The sequence below is a fragment of the Ruditapes philippinarum genome, unplaced genomic scaffold (assembly GCF_026571515.1).
Source record: "Ruditapes philippinarum isolate M1 unplaced genomic scaffold, ASM2657151v2 ctg5545_1_1_1_1, whole genome shotgun sequence".
Classification (NCBI taxonomy): Eukaryota; Metazoa; Mollusca; class Bivalvia; order Venerida; family Veneridae; genus Ruditapes; species Ruditapes philippinarum.
The window spans coordinates 37,564-59,088 of record NW_026852818.1 but is presented as its reverse complement, the minus strand read 5'-3'; the positions used below and the strand labels follow the sequence as shown (position 1 = coordinate 59,088).

Genomic DNA, 21,525 nt, shown 5'->3' with positions numbered 1-21,525 from the left:
ATTATCTATTTACCGGAAATAACCGAACATTTGGACCAACCAAAATCGCTGAAAGTGGTGAACGATTAGATTCGAACAAGGTCGGAACTTGCCGATGTGTAACGATTCAGGCGGAAGTCTGGACTTACTTGTAAAGGAGTTGCCGTCGCATTATAAAAATGCATATTTCATGCTTACCATCACCATTTCTTCAGAAGTCGTCAACCTACAAGGTTAGTTTAAACTTAAAACATTTACAATATTTCTTTAAATATTTCATTCTTCTTATTTAAGTAGAATCTTAACTAGTTTGTATAGTTAAAACATGTACTAGACATAATATAAAATATCTCTTGATATATTTAATTAAACTATTCTGCAGTATGAAGTTAATGACAAAAGTTTCTTGTTACCCATCTCTAATGATTTCGAGTTAGAATATTATCTGGATGATGAAATGTTGTGTTTATATGAAGACATATATAGCTCTATCACGATCAATCAAAACATACATTTTACATAACAAAGTGTATAAGCACAATAACTGGTGCTTCCTTTCTGTGTGCTGAGTTTATAAAATCGTGTTATAATTCATTATGTGATATATAAATATTTGATTTCTTTTCAGCATCATGAAAATCTCAGCTCTTGCCTTTTTCGCCCTTGTCGGAGTTATCGGTGTTGCCCTCGGTGCCGGGTACGGATACGGCGGTTATTCTGGCGGGTACACCTACATGCCAGTATCTGGTTACGGTCAGCAAGGGGCCGGCGGATTAGGAGATGGTTCTTTCTGTAAGTAACTTTAAATAATGATAACATTATGTTAGTATTTTTAAATTTCAAACAACTCTTCAATATACTTGTACATAACTATCGCTTAAAGTTAGAATAATCGATTTGTTAGTTTGTCAAATATTGTTATTCGTTTGTCTTGCTTGTATTGGTTTTTGCTGGATTTTTATGCTCCCAGAGGGAGAGCATATAGTCACCGCTTTGTATGTCCGCCCGTCCGGCCTCTTTCTTGTCCAGGGCATATCTCTGAAACAACAAGAGGTATCTACAAGAAATTTTGTTGGTTGAAGTGAGTAGAAGTCTCATTGAAGAGAAGTGCATTGCAAAAGAACCGTATCACTGTCTTGCCTTATTTTGAAGCTATTGCCCTTTGTTCATTTTTACACTTTGAACTTTGTCCACGACATAACTCTGAAACTGTAAGAGATATCAACAAGAAACTTTATAGGGTGATATACCTCATTGGGTAGATGTGCAGAGCAAAAGAACCATTTCTTTACCTTGCTTAGTATTGGAGTAAATGCCCTTTGTTCAATTTTACACTTTGAACTTTGTCCGGGACGTAACTCTATAAGAGATATTAACAAGAAACTTTGTAGAACGATATATATTATTAGGTAGATTTGCTTTAACTCTGCCTTGTCTAGTTTCGAAGTTATTGCCCCTTTTCAATTTAAGACTGTGAACTTTGTCCGGGACATAACTCTGAAGTTATCAACAAGAAACTGTGTAGGTAGATAGATCTCATTGGGTAAATGTGCAGTGCAAAAAGAACTGTAACTTTGCCTTGCCTGATTTTGGAGTTATTACCCATTGTTAATTTGTACACTTTTAACTTTGTCCGAAACATAACTACAAGACGTCAAAAACCTAGTCGGTTCGACCGGCTGTTGTTTTATCTTATATCTATAAACTTCAATGTTTATCTTCTCTTTAATGCTTCTATACTTAAGCCATTCATTTTGAAGAAGTTATTCAATATTTTAAATTATATTTCAGTGATGCTGATCGGATTCTTGTTCCTGATCTTGATCTTGTTCAACAGCAACCTGTTTAACACCACCTCAACAGCTACGACCACACCCATCACCATCCTCCAGGGTTAAATATGGTAAATATGTACTTTGTTGTTATTTTTTAAACTTGTCCACACAAAAGGAAATATATTCATTTCTTACAACTGTTGTTACTGAAAAAGTTTCCTGAAGCTAGAACAAGGTCAAATTCGAAACTAAATTAAATAATGTAATACCAAAAGTTACAAAACTGATTATTCTCTAGCTTTTGTTAGAATATTGAAACACAAAATCTTTAAATAAATTTGAATAAATGTATACATTTGACAAGTTATTCAGTTCCGATAAACACTACATATTGGCTAGACTAATCGCCAAAATCCTTGTACTTTGGTCGCTAACATTTACGTTTTTTATATCTAAATTTAGCGCTATATTGTCCTCATTTAAGTTGAAAACACATTTAACACATCCGTGCAGCTTTTACAACTCCATAACATTTTGACGTGACGTCTTTTGCCTTATAAAAACATTGCCGCAAAACGTGCAAAACGCCAATAACAAAAAAAAAACGATTATTTTCAATTTAAACATTTCTTTTTAGGTGTGTGATAAAAACAATATTACATTCGTTTAGATTCATTACTAATTTATTGAACTCGTTTAATTAAATGATATTGATAAATAATGGATAATATAAAATACTTAATAATATATAGAGGATATTGAATGAGGGTAGTTTAATACTAAATTTATTGAACGAGTTGAATAAAATCATATTATGCGAGCCTCTGGCGAGCATAATATTGTTTTATTCAACGAGTTCAATAAATTTAGTATTGAATCTACACGAATATAATATTTTATTTATCACATATATAAAATAAGAACAGTAAACTGTTAAAATGAGTAATTTTTCAATGACGCGCCCACAGTGTAACGCTAACATAAGCGCGTTTTAAAACTATGTTTAAGAAATAATATATCCCAAACAGTGATTTTATCGCTCAATAACATCACTGTTTGGAGTTCGGATGCGAGGAATTATATCACGAGGGCGTAGCCCAAGTAATATTATGATGCTCATCCGAACGACAAACAGTGATGTTATCAAGCGCCTGATTTCTTCCGTACTTATTTTATGCGCGTCGGATTCTTTTATTGGTTACGTCACATGTATAATGATTACGTCACATATCTGAATATAGAACGTCAACTGTGACTCTGTTGCATAATAGCACACACTTTCGGTTCTTCTATATTCAATAGTGAAAAATACAGGTCGTGTTAGAATTCTATATAGCGCAAATGACGTCACGTCAAAGTGTTATTACACTAGTGTAATATTTATCGTTTTTATTAAATGGCTTTATCACACTTTTGCGCCGCGGTTTATGTGATAATATATAATACCACTCGTTCAGTAATTTCAGTATTGAATCTACATTCATTTAAATATGCTCAATTTAAATAATAAGTAACATTTTTCATTATTTATTTCAGATTTAGAGAAAGGCCAACTACAGCTATTTACACCTTTGTTGGATCCTATATCTTGTACATGGAGAAATTACTCATTCTGTAATTTGATTGGTCAAAAAGTCATGTATTCTGTGATATCTAAATTATTATTGCACTCAACAGATATGTTTTATATCATAAACATAAAAATAATAATAAACTTATGAAATATAACTTGTGTTTGTCATGTTATATAAATATAAAAAACATTGTTATATATGTTTAGTACTCACAAATTACCTCTAAGATAAGGTATAATGTCGTCCAACTAAACACCGCATTGGTGACCATTTTTGAGGGGCGCAAGCTCCCAATGGTATTTTTTAAGTCATTGAAACACAATTTTCCCTGACCACATTATGTCAGTCGTCAGGCTTCCCAGATAAGAAGTTATAATTAAGTCGTCTAAATACAGGCTTCCGTGGTCACATATTTAAAGTCGTCCAAATACAGGTTAATGTGGCCCAGTACAGCTCCCCGGAAGTTTTTTCGTCGAAACCTTCAAGTAAAATCATCATCATCAGAATATTATCATCATCTTTATAAGAACATCATCATCATCATCATGCAGTGCTTCATCATCGTTATTTTTAATTTATACATCGTCATCATAGAGACATAATCATTATCATTATGAGGACATCATCGTTATCAACATCATAACCACCATAAGTACATCTTGATCATTATAACATCATTGTCATCAGTACATTATCATCAACATTATTATAATCATCATCAGAACATCATCAGCCCATCATCATCATTATCATTATGATCACTTCAAAATTTAAAATAAGCATTCAGTTCTAGACAAGGGACTCAAATTTTAGTAAGTCATGTTAAACATATTTATTTCGATGTAATAATGAAAAATTTAAGTTTAAAGGGCAAAGTCCCGTCACACTGTTTGAAACCGAGTCCACCTTCTTTATCATTAAAACACCATTCAACGGACATCAGTATTCATATCATTTAGCGATGATAATGATGATAATGATGATGGTGGAGGTGACGATAAATATTTCAATGATGATTATTTTGATGATGGACCGATGATAATGATGACTTTGATGATGCAAGTGATGATAATATAGTGATAATTTTGAGCTTGATGATGATGAACATGATGAAGATTTAATGATGATAATGAGAATGATATAGATAATAATTATTGTGTTTTGGTGATGATAATGGGTGTGATGATGATTTTGATGATGCTGATGATCGAGTCGATGATGATTTTGACGATGATGGACATAATGAATCCTGTTATGATGATGATGATGGTGATGACAATGATGATGATGGTTGTAATAATAAGCAATGATATAATGATGTTTAGTCAAGTCAATATACCCTAATTTGGGGGTTAACCTAGAACTAATTGCAAAAGTTTTAAAAGTTTGTTTTTCTGAAACTACTATGTATGTACATTTATCCATAAAAAGTCCCGAACTTTTGCTGCTGCCATTGCTGAGAAAATGATGCCTGAATAACATGGTACCTTGGATTTCATGAAAAATATACAAAATCAGGATGTCAGTTTACATATCAATATTTATTGTAAATTTTAAAATTGTTTTAAGTAATTATCATTACAATATCAAATAATAAATAACAAAATCATAGTGTCAACCAATAATAATACAATTATCATATGATTACTAACTTTTTGCTTAAACTGCAAAATAATATTACCCCACCCACTAATGCATTTTACAAAAGTATAACAAATGTATTCCAGAAATAATTCCTGATAACATCATTAAAGTAAAAAAGATTTTGACAGTCATTTCAGCAAACAAAACACATTAAATCCATTTTATGGTTCAAAGGAACGTTTATAACACTCAAAAATGTAATTATAAGGTATGAGCCTCTGATGATGTGCAACTGCTGCCGTGCTGGCGCTATCATAGCAACGTCCAACATTTATTAACTCATGGTTACAGGTATTGTTGCAGAATAGATTTTGTTTGGTTGGTTGGTTTTATGGCGCACAAACACAAATGTGCGCCGAAATAGGAAAGATGTGTTGGCTAACCTCGGGTGTTAAAACTTAAAGCAACACCAGATAACCTCACCTGCTTGAGCAAAGATATGTGCATAGACTCCAGCAATTCGAACTTATTTAGTTGTCCCTTACAATCACGAAGAGATAAACAGTGGCGTGGCTGCATTGCAGGATTGTGTAATAAGTAATTGATTAAACAATTAATTGAATCGAGAATTATATTTTGTTTGTGGTTACCGTCTCACCAACACTATAAAAGTAACATGGCGCCTTTTAAGATAACCATGGAAATGATGACCACAGGGACCTCGCCGTGCATTATTTCAGGCACAAACGGACGCCTGAGTAGAACAAGCTAGCTGAATAGTCGCCTCACATGAAAGAGTATGGCCCTTATATGGCTCAAAGTTAAAACATACATTGGTGAGAGGTTTATGGTTAAAAGCCAACGACCTTATCCACTCCCCGCCCAACATCAAGATAGTAAATCAGTTAATGAAACGTTTCAATTTTATAATTAAAGATGTATTACCCTTTATTAGTGGTTGTTTGCATATATAGCCAGAGCTGTTAGGCGTCTGGTTTGTATTATTAATCTAAAATGCAGCATGTTTCCTTGAGAAAAAAAAAGAAAAAAACATTTGTTCATTAATTGTGTTTATATATAGTTTATATAAATGAACGATTACCTTATCCTTGCTATACTAACAAAATTGCCAATTTTAAACTTAAAATATATTTGCTCAACAATCTCAAATAAACTTACACTAATAGTATGCCAAGTATATTCACTGTCTGTAAAAATGGGGGTAACTTTTTCCCCACACCTTTACACAATTTCAAAAATACAATTTATTAAAGACTACAATTTTTAAAAAATGCAAATAAAGAAATAATTTATGTTTGATTTCATTAAAACAGTACCAGTTTTGAATTTACACATGTCAATATTCATTTCTATTTGGTTGAGTAAAAATGGCATACACAGAGTATACTAACTTATTTACCCATGCAAGTCAAATTGAATTCACCAGAGCACAGCTCAGCAACGGCGCCATTCCTGTGCAGGATATGTAAACCAGTTGACCAGTACTAAATGCCTTTACTTTCCTCCGTACATGCCAGAGCACTGGTATAATGCAAATAACATAGAAAGATTTCATGATCAAACACAACAAAAGTGACCGTCACCTTGCTTGAATCGGTCGGTTTACAGCCCAACGCCAATCTGACTGATGTTTTCTTTCTTATTGTGTTTACATTTAGATCTTATTGCCAGTAACTCATTTTCAACATTTTGCCGATTTGGATTTTCTGATCAGGTTATTTTAGAAAACTTACAGAAAATTATTTACGTCTCCCATAAATTGATTTTGCCATAGAAAAATAATTAAGTATATATTAAGAATATTCTGCGAAACATTAGATTCTATCAATTTTGGTATCGAGGCGTTAAATACAGGCCATTTATCTAAATGACACTAAAAAGTGTCAAAGGGCATCGTCATTTTTGTTCAAATGTAATGTCTCGAAATCGTGTCAATTGCATAAATGTTAACACGTGTCTGGTTTCCAACGATTAGAAATCCGCCATTTTTGTCAACGCAAAAGCGACCACTGATTGGCTGATTAAAATGTCAGATAAGCGTGACCTGGGTTGGTTTCCAGGACTGTGTAGAATTCTGGAAACAAAGTGATCCCTCGGAAGCATTAATCACAACAAAATAACATAAGAATTGCAGACTCGGTTTGATTGAGTCTGTACATGAGGGATAATGAATAAGTGCAACATAGGACTGTGAAGGTCACATTCGTTGTGATTGATCATGAGTTATTCGTACTGTACGTCTGTTCTGGTACAGAAGTTACAGTTCATTGAGTAAATGAAGGCAATAGTGCTGGTAAAATACTTGAAGTTTCAACAGCTAAACTGTGCTCGGGTAAATTCAATGTTGCTTACTATTGTGACCAACATAAACTTTAGTCAAATGGATGCATAAACCAGACACCAATGACCATCATTAATGCTTGTTACCACATTATAACCAAAGTATTCTTCATATGTTTGGCCTTGTCGCAACATGAAGATGACTTTTTGATATTTTGGACACTAAGTCACTAATTGTAAGTAAATGAAAAGACCTTTCAAAAGCATCTCTCTGTTCCCTTTCTTTTCTGGTTAACCAGGATTTCTGAATGTATTTCAATCTGATATGCCCTCATGATGCCTTTTCAAGTTTTCCTGTCCGTCCCTAAATTAACGTTACAACACTGATAGCAATTGTATATTGGAATAATGAAGGTAAGTCAAAACACAAGGCAGACGAATTTTAACATTATCTGCCCACTGATCACTACAGTATATTTTTTCATGATAGTGCTTTTAAATTCCAACCTAGAAAACAAGATAGTATCAAAGGAATCTTTTTTTATTCAATATACTTTATCAAGCAAAAGTTCCACAAAATAACCATCAAGATATGAAATTTGGGAGTTATAGATCTTTCTTCTGCTATAAATGTTTTGTCCCAAAAATATTTGCGACGTAAAACATGAACATGGATATTTGGATTTATTTCTACTTCAAGCAAATGTTTTTCCAAGCAGCACATATCCCTTAATATCCCTTTTCTCCAACTCGAATACGGACAGAAAATTCGTTGTCATTGATTGACTCAGGAACTTGGTGTCCACCTGGAACAAAAGATCACTGTTTTTGATGGAGATCAAATAGATTAGCGATATTACATTTTGTAAATATTGATCAACATATATTAATAAGTATGAATTAAACATCACCCAATAAGATAACAGTAAAAATATCAAATGACATTATTACATTGCTATTTTATTAAAGTGTAAATGATTGTTGACTTAATTTTTAAAAAAAAACGGCCATGATTCAAAATAAGACAAAGTTTGATGACTATGAGTTTGTTAATTTTATTATGTCGCAATTTACAACAAATTTCAAAAGCTAGCAGTATGATCTTGCCATAATTATATTTGGCAATGACACATAGAAATTTCTAAACAGTCATCTTGAATTTAACTTGTGTTCATACAATAATAAAACTTTATTAAACGCGAAAAATAAATCAAAATAGAGAAACAAAAATAATAAACCAAATGTAAGATTTATGTTCCGTATTTGCTTCCGTAGTACAAAATGTCGTCAAAAACTGAAGTATACCATTATCAATTCATTCTTTTTGTTTCGTATAAATAATACGGGGAAGTCAAAGTCCGGGCCCGTTGCCATTAGACGGTCCTTTACATTTTATTCAGTACTGTAGAGGCTATTAACCAAATAAACCGAAACTGATTTATTAAACACTTCTGAATATGGGATTCAAATCAGGAATTAGATATTTCAGTTAGAGGTAAAAACTGGTATATTTCGAATTAAGATCTTTGATAGGGTGGTTGAAATACAAATCCAGAAACGATTTTTGACCGAGCTGTAACATAATTCTCCAAAAAACAAGAAGCTCATATCTGATGTTCAGCTGAAATAAAAAAAAATACAAAACTTTACACCAGAAACATGTATTTGGCTTACAGTTGAGGAACATAATCCTAAATATGATAGGAACAGAGTCTGGTGATGTTAGGAACAGTGTACCAGCAAGGTCTTTCAGTGACGTTAATAGAGTAAAAGCAAGGTCTTTGGGTGAAGTAAAAGCAAGGTCTTTGGGTGAAGTAAAAGCAAGATCTCAGGGTGAAGTAAAAGCAAGGTCTTTGGGTGAAGTTAAAGCAAGGTCTTTGGGTGAGGTAAAAGCAAGATCCTAGGGTGAAGTAAAAGCAAGGTCTTTGGGTGACGTTAATAGAGTAAAAGCAAGGTCTTTGGGTGAAGTAAAAGCAAGATCTTAGGGTGAAGTAAAAGCAAGGTCTTTCAGTGACGTTAATAGAGTAAAAGCAAGGTCTTTGGGTGAAGTTAAAGCAAGGTCTTTGGGTGAAGTAAAAGCAAGATATCAGGGTGAAGTAAAAACAAGGTCTTTGGGTGAAGTTAAAGCAATGTCTTTGTGTGAAGTAAAGGCAGGGTCCAAGGGTGAAGTAAAAGCAAGGTCTTTGGGTGGGGATGGAAACAAAGTCCGGACAAGATCTTTGCGTGAGGTAAGGAACAAAGTTTGAGCATATTTTAAAAGGAAAGAATGAGAGAGTGGTGAATACATTTCGAAAAAAGTGCTTTTAGTAAAATACGGGGATTAAATCCCAAACAGTTTCTAATCGTTTTACAAGAAGTACAGACCAGATAATGATTGATTGATGTAAACACGTACATATAGCTCACAAAGGATACATTTAACTTTTGTAAAAAATACACACACAATCCCCTCCGCGCTGTATTTTCAAATAACAACATTTCATTTCATCATTACTCCATAATGTATGATTCATAAGATAACAATTTATTTTTTGGATTGATATTCTTTCAAGATTTATAACTAACGGGAACATGTATGTATCATATCTTTCAGTCGCTTTAAATAAGACATTTCTCATGTTAAAGCATTCAGTGCCTTAGCCACCTAGATAATTCTGCTAGGATCGAGAGATTTCCTGCATTCTAGAGTAGTTTTGGTAGGAATGTACACAACTACTAAAGATATACCAAAATTGTTAATAATTCAACTTGTATAATATAAACTTTTTCTATTAAGTTAAAAGTTAAAGTTTACTGTATAATGTTAACTTGTTTCTTTATAGAAAATGGATACATTTATTGTCAAATAAGTTAATTGATAGGAATCCATGCATCTATCAAAGAAGTAAGGTACCCACGGATGTACAAAACCTACAAGTGTCTCTTTCCATCAACTGTTCTTGGCTCTGAAGTCACAACTTTAATAGATGCAGCAAAAAATGACATTATGTACGGAATAATGCTACAGTCGCCAGTAATGAAAAAAAAATCGTAAGTTTGTTGAATGTTCCTCATCGTCTATTGTTTTATGTGATGTGTTACATGTATATACGTGAACCATGAAGTAAATAATACATATTTCATAACAAACGATATATACATTATTTTCTTTTAAGATTTTATTGCAGTGTTTTGGCATAAAACGCATCAATATAACATTAATGATAAATAACTTAGATATCACAGAAAGTATTATAAATTGACCAATCACATCACAGCTGGAATATCTCCATAGAAAGGGTCGTGGAAATATAGATGTTCGGCGTAAAGTGCTGCTGGTCTTTTACTAAATCTGAAAGAATGCATAAAAATAAATCAATCACTGGTAATAATTGGAAGAAATCTCATAATAATATAAAATCTTTGTTTTGTAATCATACTCAAAATGGCGCTGTTTAAAGTTTCGAGAGACACAAGCATCAATATTTACATAAAAGTTTTTCTTGTTTAAATAATAATGAAAGTGTTAGAGATAAGCAAATACATTGTGTATTTTTCAACAAATTGATACTCTCTTTATTACTGCAATTTTAATTTTGATGCATTGTTCAATTAAGAGAACATTTATAGCAATTCAAGTAAATTATTTAATGTTCATATTAACACGTTGTTAATGATTTACTAGAAATATAAATTAACACTGTTAGCATTAATAACTACAAAGAAGTTGTTTTAAGATATTTATATATTTAAGTAAAGACTTACCATTTTTAACCCTGGAGGATGGTGATGGGTGTGGTCGTAGCTGATGAGGTGGTGTTAAACAGGTTGCTGTTGAACAAGATCAAGATCAGGAACAAGAATCCGATCAGCATCACTGAATTATAATTATTTGAAAATACATGTAATAAATTTACCTATTTTGAAAATATTGAATAAATACCCTAATAAATGTCTTGAGTGAGCAATATTAAAAATAAGATAATTAAGGGTGTAACAAAATTGAAAATTAAAATATTTTAACTTTAAAGCTAAATCAGCTGACAAACAAGTTTAAGCACACTAACAAACATTTAATTTCATGTTTTGTTCAAATTAGCGATTGCATTATTGAAATAACTTTAGACTAAAATTTGGTCAATTGAAGTTACTTACAGAAAGAACCATCTCCTAATCCGCCGGCCCCTTGCTGACCGTAACCAGATACTGGCATGTAGGTGTACCCGCCAGAATAACCGCCGTATCCGTACCCGGCACCGAGGGCAACACCGATAACTCCGACAAGGGCGAAAAAGGCAAGAGCTGAGATTTTCATGATGCTGAAGAGAAATAATTAAATTATGAATCTATTTGTTTTCAAGAATACTATATTACATTTCGTGTTGTGTTCAAAAGTTCAATTTTCATTCATTTAAAATTGACCGCTTAACATTTAAAGTTGTCTGATGTTTTTCATGACATCCAAACCTGATGTACTGGTCCTTTACTTTAAATATCAAAATTTTTTGTGCCCAATGTACGGATATGATTAAAACTCGACGAAATAAAATGATATTGCGTATTTACGCATTGCTAATTTTCTTTCATATTAATGAAGTAAGACTCTTAGTAATATATCAAATAAAATTCAATGTTTAGAAATCATCAGTTAATAAACACTTTCAGTACCTTGGCTACGTAAACAAAATGTTTACATATATTATTTTCTTCTGGTTAAAACGATTTGAATGTTAACCTACCTTGTATATTGACGACTTCAAATGAAATAGTGATGATATGAAGTTTGTTTTTCCTTTTATAATAGACGACCGACCTATCAATTCTTCTAAGTAGACAAGCAACAGTCCAGACTTCCGCCTTAACCGTCACAAATCGCTAATTTCCGTGAATGTCCGTAAATGTTTTAATTCGGTTAAGATATTAGGCAATGTGCGGTAAATGACTGCCATTTTTGTTGTATCTCTATCATTTAACATAACTACCTCAAAAATAAATTACTACCTGAACAATCCTAATGATACAAAAGGTGAACAATAACCCAGATAGTGATAGATAAAAACGGCATGCTGATCGATCTTATCTTTTTTTTGGAGATACAATTTTTGTTGCAAAATTAACATGTTGAAAAATTATGTCTTTAATTATTATCCAATTATTCCTCTAAGTACCAAACTAAGTAATCTTAATACTTTGCTTTGTTTAAATCATTAAAGGGTATAAAGCAGTATCTTATTAAATACATTTTATAATATTTAACAACAGTAAAATTATATTGGGTCAATAATCTTATGGTCGATTCTTGAAAGAGTTGTAACATAGAATGTCTCTGTTATTTTACACACATGAATATTGTTTCGTAAACAGAATAAAATGCCACGGAACAAAATATTTTGCTACCGGTGTCTTTATTAGGGTTTTAACCATGCATTTAGCAATGATTTATTACACGCGATATTCGTTTTTAATGCAATATTCTACCATATTTCATTCATACAAGCATTTTGGAAGTATTCAATTTTCAAAATCAGATTTTTTTTGTAGCACATGTATAGCACACATGTAGCACACCCGTGTATATATCCCCACGATCTATTTGTTGCCATTAGACGGTCCTATACATTTTATTCAGTACAAAAGGGGCTATTAACCAAATACAAACCGAAACTGATTTATTAATCACTTCTGAATATAGGATTCAAATCAGGAATAAGATATCTCAGTTAGAGGTAAAAACTGGTATATTTCGAATTAAGATCTTTGATAGGGAGGTTGAAATACAAAATCCAGAAAAGATTTTTGACCGAGCAGTAACATAATAATCCAAAAACAAGAAGCTTATATCTGATGTTCAGCTGAAATACAAAAATACAAAACTTTACACCAGAAACATGTATTTGGATTACAGTTGAGGAACATAATCCTAAATATAATAGGAACAGAGTCTGGTGATGTACCAGCAAGGTCTTACAGTGACGTTAATAGAGTAAAGGCAAGATCTTATAGTGAAGTATAAGCAAGGTCTTTGGGTGAAGTAAAAGCAATGTTTTGGGTGAATTAAAGCAGGGTCTTTGGGTGAAGTTAAAGCAAAGGCCTTTGGATGGGGATGGAAACAAAGTCCGGACAAGATCTTTGCGTGAGGTAACGAACAAAGTTTGAGCAAGATATTTTAAGGGAAAGAATGAGAGAGCGGTGAAAACATTTCGAAAAAGTGCGTTTAGTAAAATACGGGGATTAAATCATAAACAGTTTCTTATCATTTTACAAGAAGTACAGACCAGATAATGATTGATTTATGTAAACACGTACATATAGCTCACAAATACAGTGGCACAAAGGTGACATGTGTGTGTTTTTATTTATCTCTTGGCCACGAATACTATGTCGCGGCCAAGTCGTGGCCACGAGATAGCTAAATCGTTGCCACGAGATACTATGTCGTGGCCACGAGATAGCTAAGTCGTGGCCACGAGATAGCTAAGTCGTGGCCACGAGATACTATGTCGTGGCCACGAGTTACTAAGTCGTGGCCACGAGATAGCTAAGTCGTGGCCACGACATACTATGTCGTGGACACGAGTTACTTTGTCGTGGCTTCGAGATAGCTAAGTCGTGGCCACGAGATACTATGTCGTGGACACGAGTTACTATGTCGTGGCTTCGAGTTACTAAGTCGTGGCCACGAGATAGCTAAGTCGTGGTCACGAGATGACTATGTCGTGGGCCCACGGAATAACTATGTCGTGGCCACGGAAGATAGCTAAGTCCGTGGCCACAAATAGGCTAAGGCGTGGCCACAAGATACTATGTCGTGGCCACGAGTTACTTAGTCGTGGCCACGAGATAGCTAAGTCGTGGCCACGAGATAAATAACTAATCAGATTACACCATTTATGTGAATTTCCCTAATTAACTAGACATGTGCTATAGTACAAGGATGTCCCTACTTCACCCAGCCTGTAACAAGATGTCATTTATGCAACCTTAATTGACCTTGTCAATAAATTTACATTTAGCGTCACATGTGAACCCTGTGACCCTATTTTTTGACCCAATGACCTCGCAATCTACTGATCTGGTGCAATGATCTTTCCTTGGTTTATAACAAACCATGGCTTGTCCCTTTTAAAATTATTCATCAGACAAGATTTACCTTATAAGGCTTATCTACTGTCCCATGGGGCAATGGTCCCCTACAAATAATATATAACAGGACCGATTCCATTCTCCATGTTATCGCTTATAAACAAGATTAACACGGCCGATCAGTACGTACAAACTGACCAATTCGATCACAAAAGTGTCCCAACAAAGAGCTATTAGTCAAAATTAACTGTAATGATGGGCATTGGAACGGTGACTGTCTAATAATGATCCTAAGACAAGTTCAATCAAAGTGAATAGCTCTGCAGTATTTTCAAAGATTAATGTTGCATGTAAAAGTAAGTTTGTTAAGTTAAAAATTCATTATAGCTAGTATTCATGATTGCTTAATTATCTCAGATGGCCACGACTTGGCTAATCTCGTGGCCACGACTTAGTTAACTGTGCACACCATCAATGAGTTAATCTCGTGGCCTTCAACCTTAGCTATCTCTTGACCCACAAAACTTAGTAACTCGTGGCCACGACATAGTATCTCGTGGCTACGATTTCAGCTAATTCGTGGGCCCACGACTTAAGTAACTTGTGGCCACGACATAGTATTTCGTGGCCACGACTTAGCTATCTCGTGGCCACGACTTAGTAACTCGTCGCCACGACATAGTAACTCGTGACCACGTGTCAAATAAAAACACACACACATGTCACCTTTGTGCCACCGTACACAAAGGATACTTTTATCTTTTGTAAAAACACACAATCCCCTCCGCGCTGTACTTTCAAATAACAACATTTCATTTCATCACTACTACATAATGTATGATTCATAAAATAAAAAATTATTTTTGGACTGATATTTTTTCAAGATTTATAACTAACGGGAACATGTATGTATCATATCTTTCAGTCGCTTTAAATAAGACATTTCTCATGTTAAGCATATCAGTAGCCTTAGCACCTAATAAGTTCGCTAGGAGAGCATTTCCTGCATTCTTACGAGTAGTTTTGGAGTGGAATGTACACAACTTACTAAAAGATATTACCAAAAGTGTTAATAATTCAACTTGTTATCCAACTGTAAACTTTTTCTTTTAAGTAAAATTGAAGTTTAATGTAAATTGTTTCTTTATAGAAAATGGATCATTTATGTCAAATGAAATTAAATTTGATAGAATTCATGCACTTATCAAAGAGTAAGGATTAATGCGAAGTACCCACGGATGTTACAAAAACCTACAATGTTGGTCTCTTTCCATCAACTGTTCTTGGCTCTGAAGTTCACAGTTTAATAGATAACTTCATGTACGGAATAAATGCTACAGTCGCCAGTAATGAAAAAAAAATCGCTGGTTGTTGAATGTTCCTCATCGTCTATAATATCTGATGTGCTTACATGTATAATCTACGTGAACCATGAAGTAAAAATTATACATATTTCATAACAAACGATATATATTATTTTTCTTTTAAAGATTTATTGCAGTGTTTTGGAATAAAACGGCATCAATGAAACCATTAATGATAAATAAACTTAGATATCACAGAAGAGTAATTATAAATTGACCAATCACATTCACAAGTGGAATACTCTCCAATAGAAAGGGTGTGGAGAAAATAATAGATGTCGGCTTAAGCTGCTGTCTTTTACTTAAATCATGGAAGAATGCATAAAACATAAATCAATCCTGGTAATTAGATTGTAGAGAAATTCTAAAATTAATACTAAAATCTTTGTTGTGGTTAGCTGGATTTCAAATGTCGCATGTTTAAAAGTTTCAGAGACCAGAAGCATCAATATAATAATAATAATTTAATATATACATAATACAGTGTAATAAGTTTTCTTGTATTAAATTATAATGAAAGTCTATTAGACGATAACAAAATGCATTGTGTATTTCTTCACAAACTTTGCTCTGATATGATTACTGCAATATAAATTTTGTCGCTGCATTGTTCCAAATTAAGAGAACTTTTATGAAACAAGTCAAGTAAAAGTTATTTAAGTTTATATTAACACGTTAGTAATGAGTTTTACTAGAAAACACAATTAACAGTTTGCATTAATGCGGACTATAAAATCTACTTTACGTAGTCTCTCTTAATGAAAACACAAGAAGTTGTTATAAGGATTATTCATGATATTTATTTACAGTAAAGATTTACCATATTGTTAAACCCTGTGACTGGAAGGGTGCATGGGTGTGGTAGTAGTGTTGAGGTGGTGTTTGAACAGGTTGCTGATTGACAATGATCAAGATCAGGAAGAACAAGATGCCGAATCCAGCAGCATCACTGAAATAAAAATTGAGAAATGTTGAATGAATTACCCGTTAATAAATGTTCTTCAGTGAACAATTACAGATGAGCGATAATTAGAGGGGTGCATGCAAATTAAATTAAAAAGTGTATGCTAAGCTTTAAAGCTAAAGTCAGGCTGACTAACAAGCTGTAAGCACACTAACAAAGGCATCTAGTAATCTTCATGTTTTGTTCAAATAAGCGATTGGATGTCATTGAAATAACTTATAACTAAATTTCGGGCAATTACGGTTTAACTTGACACGAAAGAACATTCATCGAGGACGACGCCGCGCTGTCCTTAGCTGACCGTAACCAGATAACGTGGCACTGCTAGGTGTACCCGCCAGAATAACCGCGCGTGCTATCCGGTACCGCAACAGAGGCCAACAGCCAGATAACTGCGAGCAAGGCGAAGAAAGGCCAAACGCTGAGATTTGTTCATCGATGCTAAGAGAAATAATAAAGTTATGCAGCTATTTTTCTCAAGGAATGTACTGACGAAACACACTTTCGATGCTTGTTGTGTCAAAAGTTCCAATTTTCATTCATTTAAATTGAGCGCCTTAACAGTTAAGCGGTCTCATGTATGACCATACCAAGCTGATGTCAACTGGCTCCTTACTCGTTACAATCAATCATATGTCCGCAATTCGCAGGTACGGATCATTGATGTAAAACTCAACGAAATTTAAAATGCATATCGACGCATTTACACAGTTGCATTGTAAATTATGCTTTCATATCAAGGACGAAGTAAGACTCGTTAGTATATATGGAAAATAAAATTCAATGTATTCGTTTCAATTTAAGAAAATCATCAGTAAAAAACACTATCATTACCTTGAGCTACGTAAAAATTTTTTTAAAAAATCTACAATGTTGATTTCTTCTCGGTTAAACGATATCGAATGTAACCTCACCTTGTATATTGACGACTTCAAATGAATAGTGTGATAGAACAGTTGTGGTTTCTTTATATAAAGACGACCTATCAATTCTTCCAAGTAGACAAGCAAACAGTTAACCCTCCAGGACTTCCGCCTAACCGTCACATGCTAATTTCCGCGTGAAACGACCAGTAAATGATTTAATTCGGGTTAAGAGTACGGCAACTATTGCGGTAAATGACAGCACGTGTTTTGTTTGTATTATCTATATTTAACAATAAACGTACCTCAAAGTTAAATTGACTTACGTGAACATTTCCATATATAATGCATGAAGCATGGATACCAAAGCCGTGAACAATTAACCCAGATAGTGATAGGCTGAACAATTCGTTATCTTTTTTTCTATTCGTATATTGTTATGGAGAACAATTTTGCTGGCAAAATGTAACATGTCTGGAAAAAGTATGGCTGGTTACATTATTATCCCAATTATGTCTCTACAGTACCAAAACTAATAAGTCTAAATACTTTGCGTTTGTTTAAATGCATTGAAAGCGTATAAGCAATAGCTTGATGAAATACAGTTTTATAATATTTAGACAACGAGAGTGAAAAATAGTGATTGAGTTGGGCGTCAATAGATTTATGGTCATTCTTGAAAATGTAACATAGGAAATGTCTCGCTATTGTACACACATGAAGGATTGTTTGCGAAAGCAGAATAAAAAGCACGGAACAACAAGCATTTTGCTTACAGGTGTCTTTATTAGGGTTGTTAACCATGCATTTAGCAATGGATTATATTGAACGCGAGATTCTTTGTAATGCAATTATCTCTACATATTTCATTCAGTATAAGGTTTTTGAAATATTCGATTTTCAAAAATAGATTTTTTGTCAGCGACATGTTAGCTTTATACAGCCTTAAATTAGTCACCTCCCATGAATTATATTCAATTTGGAAAGAGTGTGTAAACATGTGAATTATGTAGTAACATATAGATGTTGACAAATGGTGTCATCTGTATTAGTTTTACTAAGTATGGTGATGTAAGCTGTGATATAACTTTTATGAACAAAAACAAATGTTATTGTAAAACTTCATTATCTATATAAATAACACTATACCAGACAGTCGAGAAGAAATTCACACGGTTTTTATACTGATTAAATCATGATTCTGAGTTTTGTCTATCGACTCAAGGCATTTCTTTGAAATTATTTGCTCAACAAATATAAAGAAAATACCCAAACTTCTTTGATGGCGTAGGCAAACATATTCTTTTACTTGAAAACTAGAAGCCAATCTTTATGAAATGGCATGGAAGTGTCAAATTGAAGGTTCCATGATAACCACCGTATGTGTAAGAACACATATTCGGGGTGTTTCTAAATTTAAAATTTCACCATTTACATATCGAAATGTTAAGTTATTCTTAGGTAGGTGCTAGGTGTGCGTAAGATATTCATTTTTACCGTTTTGGGCGTTCTTTAGGCATTCTGTATTTCTGTACCCTTTATGTATATATCTTAAAAATATTGTGGTGAACATATTATTTTACCAATAACTTCAATTGTTCAATTAGTAATATCAGAGGGGAATTTCTGAGTTATTGAAATTCAAGAGGGGAATTTCTGAGTTATTGAAATACACAATTTCCTCCAATTCACTTATCATCAAACAAACAACATATGAATAATTATCGCCGTATCTTTATTTTACAAATAGTATCTAAAATCTTTGAACGACACTTGTCAAACCAGACCAAACGCACATCTATCTGGTTGTAAAAAAAACATCCCTTATATGTGGCTATGGATGTAGATATGGGTGTAGTATCTAATGAAATACATTTTATAATATTTAACAAAAGTAAAATTTTATTGCAAGATTCTTATTGATTCTGTCTAAAGCCTTTGATTTAGGATAAAAAAATTTTGTTAAACAAGTTGAAACTATTCATATTATGTTCATTCAAAGCAACTTTGTAAAATTAGATTTTAATCTTTTATAAAAGATTTTGATATCTTATTGCGTTACCTTAAGAAAATTTTGTTATACAAGTTGAAACTATATTCATATAATGTTCATTGAAGGCAACTTTGTAAAATTAGATTTCAATCTTTTATAAAAGATTTTGATATCTTAATGCGTTACTTTAAGACAAGTTGAAACTATTCGTATAATGTTCATTGAAGGCAACTTTGTAAAATTAGATTTCAATCTTTTATAAGAGATTTTGATATCTTAATGCGTTTCCTTCACAAAATAAAGTTTTTTTTAATATTATTAAGCAGACAGGGCATATCAGTTAAATATTATGACGGTAGTTAAGGTTAAATTGACACACGTGGTGGGTTATATTATTTTATCAAAGTTAACATAATCTTGCTAAGTTACCCGGAAGTCCATTTGACACATTTAAAATACGCCAACACTGACGAAAAACCGCTTATCACTTTGGACAAGTCACCAAGAAAGGTACATATTTTATCTTTGTATTATCAATTTTTTTAATTTAATTATTTCATTTATTAAATATTTTATATATTGCTTATTTTTTAAATGTATTTCTTTAGATATAATTTTATTCTAAGTATTTTTGAAGAAGTGAAGTTTTGTATAGACTTAATTTTAATCTATAATTTTCTAAAGATTTTTTGTTGTTGTTATTTGTAAACAATTATAGTATTCAAATTTATTAACAAATAATCAAATATTAATTGCGTCATATAATAAAAAATACGATATTTATTTCGATCCGGAAGAAAACATTAAAAGAATACATTTCCAAACCAGACACATACACCCTCGATATTATATGCTTTTAATAATCACAGATCCTTCAAAATATATAATGGGTTGAGAGAAAATAACGATGAATGTGAACTTAGCAAAATGAAAAACAAAGAAGTATTATTACTTTCATACAAAATACTTAATCACTACAACTGCACTAATTGCCAAATAACAAAGATGGGTCAGGTAATTGGCCAAATAGCAACTTTTAAGAAACTACAACCAAAAATAAAAAGCTTTAGAGACATAAAGAATAAAAGTACTTCTGGAGCAAAATGGGCCTTTAATGCACACATAACCTTCTCTCTTTGGCCTCCAATACGGTTATGGACAATACTGTTATGAACGGGAATCCATTCAAAACATTTTTAATCCATGTTTTTGAGAGATTTGTAACACAATTATTGCCTTGTAGGCAATATGCCGCCATATTTTATTTTCTTACCCTGCACATGAAGTTGTGATAGCATTTCGTATGAACTATAGTGACTAATACATAGCTCCCGTAAAACTACTCACACCAAAAATTCTATTTTCCAGCAATATGAAAGTCACAGCTCTTGCCATTCTTGCCCTACTCGGCACCGTTGGGGTTGCCCTCAGTATGGGATACGGTGGCTACCAGTACGTGCCAGCATATGGGTACGGTCAGAGCGCCGGAGGCCTTGGTGGAGACGGCACATTTCGTATGTTTTCTTGATTTGATTCTTGTTCAATTATGTACATAAAAATTAAATGATAAATCAACTATTTTTAGATCTTAGAAACGTTTATTTAAAATAAAGATAAATTAAAAAAAATTTTGCAGAATATGATAAATGCATGTAGATATCACAGTTCGCGGATTTTTAATTTGTCAGTCTTTTCCTTAATTAAATACACATTAGAAATACAACTTGAGTGTGATTGGAATATCAATGTTAATTTATGTATAATTGTTTCAGTGATGATGATAGGTTTTCTATTCCTCATTCTCATACTCTTCACAAACATTGGTAGTACCTCTGTCGTCAATAACTACACCGGAACTGGAACATTCGGTCGATAAATGGTATACTAAATTTGTTATATAGCATTTAGAATCTATTAAAAATGTGAGAAAGGCTTTCATTTGAATTAAAATGTAAAATTGCTCTCTGTCTTTTCTATGACATTATCGACAGCTTTTCCGGGTCTTATTCCGTATGACAAAATATTCAATTCTGTCGTAAACCAGGAAAATATTATTCAAAAATTGT

General features: G+C 32.9%; 3 long non-coding RNA genes across 3 annotated transcripts; 2 read left to right on the top strand and 1 right to left on the bottom strand.

Annotated features, from left to right (window-relative positions):
• Window positions 1-66: 66 nt before the first annotated feature.
• LOC132725379 (uncharacterized) lies at window positions 67-3,482 on the top strand. The gene is made up of 4 exons (XR_009625048.1): window positions 67-212; window positions 608-771; window positions 1,771-1,882; window positions 3,291-3,482. It is a non-coding gene; the product is annotated as an uncharacterized LOC132725379 (long non-coding RNA).
• A 6,871-nt stretch (window positions 3,483-10,353) lies between these two features.
• Window positions 10,354-11,542, bottom strand: LOC132725373 (uncharacterized). The gene is made up of 3 exons (XR_009625046.1): window positions 11,348-11,542; window positions 10,958-11,069; window positions 10,354-10,544 (listed from the first exon to the last, which is right to left on the bottom strand). It is a non-coding gene; the product is annotated as an uncharacterized LOC132725373 (long non-coding RNA).
• An 8,300-nt stretch (window positions 11,543-19,842) lies between these two features.
• On the top strand, window positions 19,843-21,341 carry LOC132725403 (uncharacterized). The gene is made up of 3 exons (XR_009625050.1): window positions 19,843-19,969; window positions 20,828-20,973; window positions 21,232-21,341. It is a non-coding gene; the product is annotated as an uncharacterized LOC132725403 (long non-coding RNA).
• The last annotated feature ends 184 nt before the right edge of the window (window positions 21,342-21,525 follow it).